The sequence below is a fragment of the Culex pipiens genome, chromosome 2, assembly GCF_016801865.2.
Source record: "Culex pipiens pallens isolate TS chromosome 2, TS_CPP_V2, whole genome shotgun sequence".
Taxonomy (NCBI): Eukaryota; Metazoa; Arthropoda; class Insecta; order Diptera; family Culicidae; genus Culex; species Culex pipiens.
In genome coordinates, this window is record NC_068938.1 from 210,126,777 (window position 1) to 210,138,832 (window position 12,056).

Sequence of the window (12,056 nt, forward strand, 5' to 3'; positions counted from 1 at the left end):
ACTCAAGCTTGCGAAACAATCAACGAGAACATTGAAGCGAAATGCTTCAATTGCGGCGGCGACCATTCGACCAAGAATCGAAGCTGCCCAAAACGTGCTGAGTTTGTAAAAATTCGGCAGCAAGCGACGACGAGGCACCAACCAAATCGTCGCAAAACACCACCAACTTTCACGGACGTGGATTTTCCTGCTTTGGCGTCACCTGGAGCGGGATCTGTTCGAGTGGTTCCAAATCTGCAGCCATTGCCGTTGAATCAGCGGCAAAAAGTTGCAGAGAATACAACACCTCCTGGTTTCAGTCAGCAACCGAAGGAAAACCAACCAGCATCAACGGATGAAGGCAGTAGTGACCTGTTTTCACCACAAGAACTTCTGAACATTTTCATCGAAATGACAACAACACTGCGTGGTTGCAAAACTCGTGCGGAACAAGTAAGAACGCTTGGAGGATTTATCTTAAAATACAGTTCGTAGTTTACTCGTTCTGATGATTTTGAATATTTCAATGAATTTACTTTTTTAGTTTTAAGTTAGGATTAGTTGTTAAGTGATTTTTTTTCTTTTTTACCCAAATGTATTCGATTCAATGCAAAAATGTAAAACAATTTGAAGTAAATAAATGAATGTGAACAGTTAATAAGAAAACGAAAAATATAACAAAGATGAAGAGCATGTAGCCATACCACTTAGAATGTAAATGAAATGTAATTATTATAAGAAAGTTCAATAAAGACATATTTAATTTCAAAAAAAAAAAAAAAAAAAAAAAACAACGAAATGGGGGTGTTTAATTCGAGAATCGTTTAAAAAAAGAATGTCCATGACTTAAATTGAGAATATGACTTAAATTAACCTGGCCATGGTCTTCGTTTTCTACATACACGAATGGTATTCCGGGTCTATAGGACCCAGAAATGTTTTCAGCTGCCAAAATTCGAGGTTGTAACCGATTTTAGATGTCTTGACCGCAAATGAAAGGCTAGGATGTCTACTTTCTGAATCCGACCGGCAGAACCGGGTTTGGACACCGTGGCCACCGGGAACCTGCTATAACCGAAAAAAGTCCTTTTTGAGGCCCCTACTTTGAGGACCTGTATCTCCGAAACGATTGCACATAGTAGGTTGCTTCCGGTTGCATTCGACAGATAATAACCTGAATTTTAAGCCCCAGAAAAAATAATTGGTCCATAGTGGCCACCGGTTCCGGTAACCCGGAACTTCCGGAAAACTTGATTTTTACAGTTTTTGACATAAAACCGTCACACAGACCAGTATTTTGAAACCGATTATTTTGTAAATCATTGCAGAAGGATACTATATACCACCCCTGACTGTTTGGTATCGGTTCTGGCCAACTCTGGCCAATCCGGAACCGGTTCCAGGGTACCACTAAAACGGATCCAATAATTGTCACGCTAGAAACCCGTCATGTTGCATATCAAACTTCATGAAATTGCATGTTATGACCATTTGAGGTCATGCCGATGTCCTCTGACCCATCCTGGTCACTCCGGAACCGGTTACCGGTGGCCACTGGGGGACACTATCGGAATATGCAATGAACCCTATCATCCGACATATCAAACTTCATGAAATTGAAAGTTATGACCATCTGAGGTCATGCCGATGTCCTCTGACCCATCCTGGTCACTCCAGAACCGGTTACCGGTGGCCACTGGGGGACACTATCGGAATATGCAATGAACCCTATCATCCGACATATCAAACTTCATGAAATTGAAAGTTATGACCATCTGAGGTCATGCCGATGTCCTCTGACCCATCCTGGTCACTCCAGAACCGGTTACCGGTGGCCACTGGGGGACACTATCGGAATATGCAATGAACCCTATCATCCGACGTATCAAACTTCATGAAATTGAAAGTTATGACCATCTGAGGTCATGCCGATGTCCTCTGACCCATCCTGGTCACTCCGGAACCGGTTACCGGTGGCCACTGGGGGACACTATCGTAATATGCAATGAACCCTATCATCTGACATATCAAACTTCATGAAATTGAAAGTTATGACCATTTGAGGTCATGTCGATGTCCTCTGACACATCCTGGTCACTCCGGAACCGGCTACCGGTGGCCACTGGGGGACACTTGTGGAATATGCAATGAACCCTGTCATCCGACGTATCAAACTTCATGAAATTGAACATTCTTACCATCTGAGGTCATGCTAACGTCCTTTGAACTTATCTGGTCACTCCAGAATCGGTTACCGTTGGCCACTTGGTGACACTCTCTGAGTATGTAGTAAACCCTATCATCCGACGTATCAAACTTCATGAAATTGAATGTTATGACCATCTGAGGTCATGCTAACGTTCTTTGAACTTTTCTGGTCACTTCGGAATCGGTTTCCGATGGCCACTTGGGGACACTTGTGGAATATGCGAGAAACCCTATCATCCGAAATATCAAACTTCATAGAATTGAAAATTATTACTATTCAAGGTTATGCCGACTTCAACTAACCTTACCTGATCAATCTGGAACCGGTTACCTATGGCCACTGAGGGCCACTCCGGGACCGGTTACCAGTGGCTTTTGGGGAACATTATCGTAATATGCAATTACGGCATATCGAACAACATGAAATTGAACAATATTACATCTAAGGTAATTACGCTAACATCCCCTAACTCTATCAGGCTTTTGGAATCGGTTACCGATGGCAACTGGTGTACACTTGTGGAATATGCGGAATAGAAACCCTATCGTCCGACATAACAAACTTCATGAGGCCGTCTTTCTCTCAAACCGAGTGTTGCCGAGATTTGGGTGCAGAAACTCTTTCATCTAACCTTTGATTTTGATATTTTAGAAATTATAGACACGCAAAAATCGGTATTTTCTCGGATAGCTAAGCTGCACTATTGGCGTTAAAATCCTCTAAATGCGAATCCAAACATGTTTGGAACTTGCTACTCGGCATGTTGTTTTGGGTACCAGGATACTGCGGCATTGAAGGCATTGAAATGGCTGATGAACTTGCCAGACTAGGCTTATCAAGCATATTCGTGGATCCCGAGCCGTTCCTTGGAATCTCAAAAAGTGCCGTGAAGCAAGAAATAACTAATTCGTCGCTTGTGTGCTATCTATCTCCTATCTTTTTACAGCAGACGTGTTACAAGATAGCACAAGTGACGAATTGAGGACAATCGCAAATTGCTTCAATCTGGGGCGAGATGCGTGGATTGAGACAAGCGTAAACTTTTATCACTCCAAGTCCTTCAATCACCAAGAAACTTCTTGGCTTAAACCGTAGGGAACTACGAATACTCGCAGGGCTTCTAACAGGACATTGCCCTGATTGATATCACCTGCACAAAATCGGCATGGGGCCTAACACCCTCTGTCGTTTTTGTTTGACTGAGCTAGAATGCTCGGCACATGTACTCTGCCGGATAAATGGATAAACAATGGCTGCAAAATATCCCCTCGTCTACCGATCCCATGAATACGAGTAATTTGTAGTATGGACTGTAACCAGGGTACATTACAAAAGATAGCCTTCTTAGGTGGTCGCACAAATGCCCAATGTGAAAAAAAAGTTTGATATTGATAGACAGATTAAAAACTATAGTAATGAGAAAATAGTGAAAGATTTCGTGTCAAAAATATGTGTAATATTACATCAGGAATTGGTGATTTTCCATCAGTTTCTGGTGAATTTTCATTAGGTTCACATTTTTACACATTTTTTAGGTAAAATTACTCAAAAAAGTGGTTATCCAAATTTTCAACATTCCAAAATTCACATATTTTTTGTTGTGCGATATAGAAGGATACAGATGTTGGCATAACCTGGAATAGTAATAATTTTCAATTCTATGAAGTTTCATATGTCGGATGTTAGGGTTCATTGCATATTCCACAAGTGTCCCCAAGTGGCCATCGGAAACCGATTCCGAAGTGACCAGAAAAGTTCAAAGAACGTTAGCATGACCTCAGATGGTCATAACATTCAATTTCATGAAGTTTGATACGTCGGATGATAGGGTTCATTGCATATTCCGATAGTGTCCCCCAGTGGCCACCGGTAACCGGTTCCGGAGTGACCAGGATGGGTCAGAGGACATCGGCATGACCTCAGATGGTCATAACTTTCAATTTCGTGAAGTTTGATACGACGGATGATAGGGTTCATTGCATATTCCGATAATGTCCCCCAGTGGCCACCTGTAACCGGTTCCGGAGTGACCAGGATGGGTCCGAGGACATCGGCATGACCTCAGATGGTCATAACTTTCAATTTCATGAAGTTTGATACGTCGGATGATAGGGTTCATTGCATATTCCGATAGTGTCCCACAGTGGCCACCGGTAACCGGTTCCGGAGTGACCAAGATGGGTCAGAGGACATTGGCATGACCTTAGATGGTCATAACTTTCAATTTCATGAAGTTTGATACGTCGGATGATAGGGTTCATTGCATATTACGATAGTGTCCCCCAGTGGCCACCGGTAACCGGTTCCGGAGTGACCAGGATGGGTCAGAGGACATCGGCATGACCTCAAATGGTCATAACTTTCAATTTCATGAAGTTTGATAAGTCGGATGACAGGGTTCATTGCATATTCCGATAGTGTCCCCCAGTGGCCACCGGTAACCGGTTCCGGAGTGACCAGGATGGGTCAGAGGACATCGGCATGACCTCAGATGGTCATAACTTTCAATTTCATGAAGTTTGATACGTCGGATGATAGGGTTCATTGCATATTCCGATAGTGTCCCCCAGTGACCACCGGTAACCGGTTCCGGAGTGACCAGGATGGGTCAGAGGACATTGGCATGACCACAGATGGTCATAACTTTCAATTTCATGAAGTTTGATACGTCGGATGATAGGGTTCATTGCATATTCCGATAGTGTCCCACAGTGGCCACCGGTAACCGGTTCTGGAGTGACCAGGATGGGTCAGAGGACATCGGCATGACCTCAGATGGTCATAACTTTCAATTTCATGAAGTTTGATATGTCGGATGATAGGGTTCATTGCATATTCCGATAGTGTCCCCCAGTGGCCACCGGTAACCGGTTCCGGAGTGACCAGGATGGGTCAGAGGACATCGGCATGACCTCAAATGGTCATAACATGCAATTTCATGAAGTTTGATATGCAACATGACGGGTTTCTAGCGTGACAATTATTGGAACCGTTTTAGTGGTACCCTGGAACCGGTTCCGGATTGGCCAGAGTTGGCCAGAACCGATACCAAACAGTCAGGGGTGGTATATAGTATCCTTCTGCAATGATTTACAAAATAATCGGTTTCAAAATACTGGTCTGTGTGACGGTTTTATGTCAAAAACTGTAAAAATCAAGTTTTCCGGAAGTTCCGGGTTACCGGAACCGGTGGCCACTATGGACCAATTATTTTTTCTGGGGCTTAAAATTCAGGTTATTATCTGTCGAATGCAACCGGAAGCAACCTACTATGTGCAATCGTTTCGGAGATACAGGTCCTCAAAGTAGGGGCCTCAAAAAGGACTTTTTTCGGTTATAGCAGGTTCCCGGTGGCCACGGTGTCCAAACCCGGTTCTGCCGGTCGGATTCAGAAAGTAGACATCCTAGCCTTTCATTTGCGGTCATGACATCCAAAATCGGTTACAATCTCGAATTTTGGCAGCTGAAAACATTTCTGGGTCCTATAGACCCGGAATACCATTGGTGTCAGTTTTTTTTTGGTGGGCACTTCCGGTGGCCACCGGAAGTTCATTTTTGGCCAGAATGTGTGGCTTAGTAAGATACACAAAGTCACAAAATTTCAGATCTCTAGGTGTTTTTGGTCAAAAGTTACAATTACTTTTATAGTGCTACTGGGTCCTATAGACCCGAAGACCATGCCCGGGTTAAGAATCTTTGGGATTTCGTAATTTATCGGAGAATTTTCAAAATGTATCAATAGTATTTTGTTTAGTCATGTTATAAAAACATTTTAGCATGGATTTGGAACACCTGGGATGTTCTAGTCCATCCGAAACTTCCGGAAATTTTGTGCAGCAGGCTAACCGAAGAAACAAATTGAAACTTCAAAATTTTGACAACGGATCCTACCCAGAGTGCTTCAGTGAGTGCGGTAGGCTACAGTGCATTGTTGTAACAACTTATTGGGATGATCTGGGACATCCAAGGACTCCCTGGAGTTAAGATCTGTGGGTCTACCGCTGCAACAAGCAAGAGGTCGACGGATTTTGACCCCGGAACATATCCGCATAGCTTCAGTGAGTATGGTAGACTACTTTGCTGATGTGTAGGGATGTCCTGGGTCATCCAAGGACTCCCTGGAGTTAAGATCTGCGGGACTACCACCGTAACAAGCAAGAGGTCGACGGATTTTGACCCCGGAATATACCCGCATAGCTTCAGTGAGTATGGTAGACTACTTTGCTGTTGTGTTGAGATGTACTGGGTCATTCAAGGACTCCCTGGAGTTAAGATCTGTGGGTCTTCTACCGTAACAAGCAAGAGGTCGACGGATTTTGACCCCGTAACATATCCGCATAGCTTCAGTGAGTATGGTAGACTACTTTGTTGATGTGTAGGGATGTCCTGGGTCATCCAAGGACTCCCTGGAGTTAAGATCTGCGGGTCTACCACCGTAACAAGTAAGAGGTCGACGGATTTTGACTCCGGAATATAACCGCATAGCTTCAGTGAGCATGGTAGACTACTTTGCTGATGAGTAGGAATGTCCTGGGTCATCCAAGGACTCCCTGGAGTTAAGATCTGTGGGTCTACCACCGTAACAAGCAAGAGGTCGACGGATTTTGACCCCGGAATATACCCGCATAGCTTCAGAGCGTATGGTAGACTACATTGCTGATGTTCTAGGATGTACTAGGTCGTCCAAGGATTCCCTGATGTTAAGATCTGAGGGTCTACCGCCGTAACAAGCCAGAGGTCGACGGTTTTTGACCCCGGAATATACCCGCATAGCTTCAGTGAGTATGATAGACTAATTTGCTGATGTGTTGAGATGTTCTGGGTCATTCAAGGACTCCCTGGAGTTAAGATCTGTGGGTCTACTACCATAACAAGCAAGAGGTCGACGGATTTTGACCCCGTAACATATCCGCATAGCTTCAGTGAGTATGGTAGACTACTTTGTTGATGTGTAGGGATGTCCTGGGTCATCCAAGGACTCCCTGGAGTTAAGATCTGCGGGTCTACCACCGTAACAAGTAAGAGGTCGACGGATTTTGACTCCGGAATATAACCGCATAGCTTCAGTGAGCATGGTAGACTACTTTGCTGATGAGTAGGAATGTCCTGGGTCATCCAAGGACTCCCTGGAGTTAAGATCTGTGGGTCTACCACCGTAACAAGCAAGAGGTCGACGGATTTTGACCCCGGAATATACCCGCATAGCTTCAGAGCGTATGGTAGACTACATTGCTGATGTTCTAGGATGTACTAGGTCGTCCAAGGATTCCCTGATGTTAAGATCTGAGGGTCTACCGCCGTAACAAGCCAGAGGTCGACGGTTTTTGACCCCGGGACTCACTCGCATAGCTTCAGTGAGTATGATAGACTAATTTGCTGATGTGTTGAGATGTTCTGGGTCATCCAAGGACTCCCTGGAGATATGATAGACCACCAGATCTTAACTCCAGGGAGTCCTTGGATGACCCAAGTCAGCCCAACACATTAGCAAAGTTGTCTACCATACGCTCTGTAGCTATGCCGGTATGTCCCGGGGTCAAAATCCGTCGACCTCTTGCTTGTTACGGTGGTAGACCCACAGATCTTAACTCCAGGGAGTCCTTTGATGATCCAGTACATCCCAACATATCAGCAAAGTAGTCTACCATACTCACTGAAGCTATGCGGATATGTTCCGGGGTCAAAATCCGTCGACCTCTTGCTTGTTACGGTGGTAGACCCACAGATCTTAACTCCAGGGAGTCCTTGGATGACCCAGTACATCTCAACACATCAGCAAAGTAGTCTACCATACTCACTGAAGCTATGCGGATATGTTCCGGGGTCAAAATCCGTCGACCTCTTGCTTGTTACGGTGGTAGACCCACAGATCTTAACTCCAGGGAGTCCTTGGATGACCCAGGACATCCCTACACATCAGCAAAGTAGTCTACCATACTCACTGAAGCTATGCGGATATGTTCCGGGGTCAAAATCCGTCGACCTCTTGCTTGTTGCAGCGGTAGACCCACAGATCTTAACTCCAGGGAGTCCTTGGATGTCCCAGATCATCCCAATAAGTTGTTACAACAATGCACTGTAGCCTACCGCACTCACTGAAGCACTCTGGGTAGGATCCGTTGTCAAAATTTTGAAGTTTCAACTTGTTTCTTCGGTTAGCCTGCTGCACAAAATTTTCGGAAGTTTCGGATAGACTAGATCATCCCAGGTGTTCCAAAACCATGCTCAAATGTTTTTATAACATAACTAAACCAAATACAATTGATACATGATGAAAATTCTCCGACAAATTACAAAATCCCAAAGATTCTTAATTTAAGTCATATTCTCAATTTAAGTCATGGACATTCTCATTTTAAGTCATGACTTAAAAAAAGTTGCGTAAATCGAGAATCGTTTAAAAAAAGGTGACTTAAAAAAAGAATATGGTGTATAATGATGTAACAATTTATAGCATAAATAGAAAAACAAGTGAAAAACAAAATACGCACATAATTAAATTGTTATCCCTCTTTCTTGAACTACAAAATGGCCTTCCTTTTTTCACCCAAAATAAAGTTCTTCTTTTCAGCACTCAAATGAGTTTCATAAATTTAAACTTTTAAATACCTGTTTCGTAATATTTTGGTTTTCGACCCGGCAAACGGTGAATTGAGCATGAGCATGAGCATGAGCATGAGCATGGTTGACTGCCAATGAGCTGCTACTCCGTTATTGACAGATCAGCTGAAGTTAAACAATGAATCAAAAATGATCAGTGGGAGCCAACCATTCGTTCACTGTTTAACCTCTGAAGATCCCTACTTTATTAGTCAATACCGGCGCCCTCCCAAGAAGCCTGCAGTTCAACGAAAGGGAGGAATGTTAGTCCGATAGTTGAAGTTGCAGACTCATCAAGCACATAGTTTTTCGCTATATACTTGTTGATACCGCATGAGACCGTTGAATCCACAGCATCTCCTTCAAGCATCACGTGATAAATATTTTTTTTTGGGTTAGTAGGATAAGGTATTGGCTTTTCGATGCCTCCCGAGCTACGACGCTATGGGGAGGACTTTCATAACAGACCCGTCGGCGAGCCTTCCGAGCAACGATGCTATGGGAAGGTCTTTCTGGTTAACACACAAAATCACTCACTCACAAATTATCTCACTCCACTATTAATTAATCCAAAATGTCAGTGCTTCTTTCGATCATTATATAGAAATGGCTTTTTCACAGCAAAAAAATAAAACCTTATTCGAAAAATCTAAGCACAATCCACCCGACGTCGTGCCTTCTGATCAACGATGATATAGGAAGGGCTTAGAAAATCACAAAACTATTAATTAAGTTTACAAAAGCACAAAAAAAAACACCAATTACTCAACGAAAAAGACAAAAATAATTCAGTAAGGCAAGCGCGTGGCCTCACCGCCCGCAATCGACTGAAGTACTAAACACAATTAACACCCAGTTACTTTGGAACACAATTAATACGACAAACCCAACCGGCGGCGTGCCCTCCGATCAACGATGATAAAGGAAGGACTGATATTATTATTACTAGCAAGAAACACACACAATTCACGACAAAAGGCACACAAAAAAATCACTTTTCACTCCGAATATTTTTTACGACCACGAACATACGAACCGCGACACAAAAGCACACCAAAAAATAAACCTGAATAATCACGACTTCGCGTCCCCACTTCCAGCGCACCAATGATGCCATTATTCGATTAGCACAATCACTCATCCCATACGAACCGCGACACAAAAGCACACCAAAAAATAAACCTGAATAATCACGATTTCGCGTCCCCACTTCCAGCGCACCAATGATGCTATTATTTGATTAGCACAATCACTCATCCCATACGAACCGCGACACAAAAGCACACCAAAAAATTAACCTGAATAATCACGATTTCGCGTCCCCACTTCCAGCGCCACGACCCGGCAAACGGTGAATTGATTAAAAACATGGAAGTTTAACATTCAGCTGAGAAATCACTGAATGTACAGTCCAGACTCTATTATCCGAAGGCCTTGGAAAAATTTACTTCAGATAATCGAATCACAAAAAATATTACTATTTTTCGTTGTCTTATTTTGATTGTCAAACTTAAGTATTACTCCCAAACAACGCTGAAGTGATTTAGAATTTTTAAATCCAAGATGGTGGCCAAAATGGCAGTGATGAAATATTCAAAAAATGCCTTTTAAAATTTATTAGGCGAAAAACTAATCAAATTTGACTAAAATGGGGTCTCAGAACTCAAATTTGATGTTAAAAGTAAGAAAATAAAAAAATAAGATTTTTTTTTATTCTTCATGTGGGCAAAAAAATAAAAATTACAGGTCACAGATTCAACATTTGAATGAAAAAAGTGTTTTAAAATGCATTATACACCTGTCCAGTTGTTTTGCAATCATAAGTTTCTAAAATTTATAAGTATTGACGAAAATTCTATTTTTGTGAGAGAAAAAAAAAAGCTTTTGCGGTGCTGATCATTGTAATTTCATAAAATTCAAAATATGTTTAAACAAGCCCAAAAAAGCTCAATAAGACTATCAATACAGAAAAAAGGCTTTTAGATTGTTTTGAGTTGATTAGATTTCTATTTCCATTGAAATTTTCCAGTTTCATGAAAAAAAAAGCTTTTTGCCCCCTGATTTTCCGAACCAATTTTGAAGGAAGGGGTGACATAAACATTGAACAATATTAGCAACGGCCTTACTTAAAAATAAATTTTAAAAATCAAAAATGTTATGTGATTAAGTTGATTGATTGAACCAGTTTTCGAATTCGTAAACATTGAAATGTTTCCAAAATCATCAACATTTTGCTAAATTTCGATGTAAATGTTTTCAAAATTGACAACATTGTTGTTCAAAATCGGAAAAAATGATGTGAATTTGAGAAACATTTCAATGTTTTTAAATTCAAAAACATAGAGTTACCGTATATGCAGGGTGGCCACTCAAGTCGGAAAATCGAGAAAGTCGGGAAATCGGGAAAGTTGGGAAAAAGTTGGGAAAAAGTGGGGAATTCGTCAAAATCCACGAAAAATCGGCAAAAAATCGGAAATTCGGATTTTTTGACAAAAAGTCGGAAAAAGCCGGGAATCCCAAGCATATTTCCTAGCTCTCGCATTATTTAGTAGTATTTTGTACAATTTCCAAATTAATTTCACTCAATTAGTCTTTAGCAACTTTTCTTTTATAATGGTTTCTTTCACTATTTTAATCTATTTGAGTATTTTAATATTCATTAAGTCATTTGGAAAAACTTAACAGTTTTTGTTTGCATGGGTAAATCACTATAGATAATGCTTGATTTTCAGTTGTCGGAAAACTGAAATATCGAATTAAATCCAAACGTTTTTTGTTGAATGAAACAATGGAAAAACATTCTTACGTTTCGAAATGATGAAGAAAAAAACATTGAAGCTGCAAAAAGTTTAATTTTAGGAATTTTAGTATATTACAACTTTGTTTAAAAAATTGGCATAAAATTAGTAGTAGAAAAGAGAGTCTTATCAAACTGTTTTTTTTATTTAAAAAAAACATTTTTAAGCTGACAACTGAATAAATCAACATTGATTTAAAAAAAATCATCAAAACTTACAAAATTGAAAAAGGAACTTGGTAGAACTTTTTTTTACAAATTCAAGATATTTTGAAATATAACAAATCAGTTATCTTTATTTTTTGCAATCCCAATTTGCAATATTAAAAAAAAAATTCAAGTTATGTATTTTTTATTAAAATTGTCAACAGTTTGATTTTTTTTTTATTTACTGCTGAATTTTGTTCGATGGTTTTACTGACTTTTTTATAAAGAATGTTTAGTTTGACATCATTCTTCTGATAAGAAATG

The 12,056-nt window shown here is 41.0% G+C and overlaps 1 protein-coding gene across 2 annotated transcripts in view; it reads left to right on the forward strand.

The window, feature by feature from the left end:
• The window catches only part of LOC120432658 (uncharacterized), a 60,396-nt gene that overhangs the window by 42,037 nt on the left and 6,303 nt on the right, over window positions 1-12,056 (forward strand). The window lies entirely within an intron of this gene.